Here is a 279-nt window from a genome sequence, read left to right as displayed (position 1 = left end):
ACCCCAAACCCTACAACCCATCTCAACAGCCCACTCCAAGATCCTCTAGCTTCCAGGTACCCCACAAATCCCACTCAACATCTCCCCGGGCCACCCTGATCCCAACCAACCCATCTAAAAAGCCTTCACCAACGCTACCTACCCGCAGCACCCACCTCATCGCCCACCTCATCTTCCTAGGCACCCCCGCAGCCCACACCACCACCCCTGTGCTTTTCTTGCAGTCCCCCCCGCACTGCAGGTCTCTCCCTGTCCCTCCCAGCCGCCCTCGTGGTGCCC

Source organism: Buceros rhinoceros, unplaced genomic scaffold (assembly GCF_000710305.1).
Source record: "Buceros rhinoceros silvestris isolate BGI_N320 unplaced genomic scaffold, ASM71030v1 scaffold35586, whole genome shotgun sequence".
Classification (NCBI taxonomy): Eukaryota; Metazoa; Chordata; class Aves; order Bucerotiformes; family Bucerotidae; genus Buceros; species Buceros rhinoceros.
Note: the sequence above shows the minus strand (reverse complement) of the source record.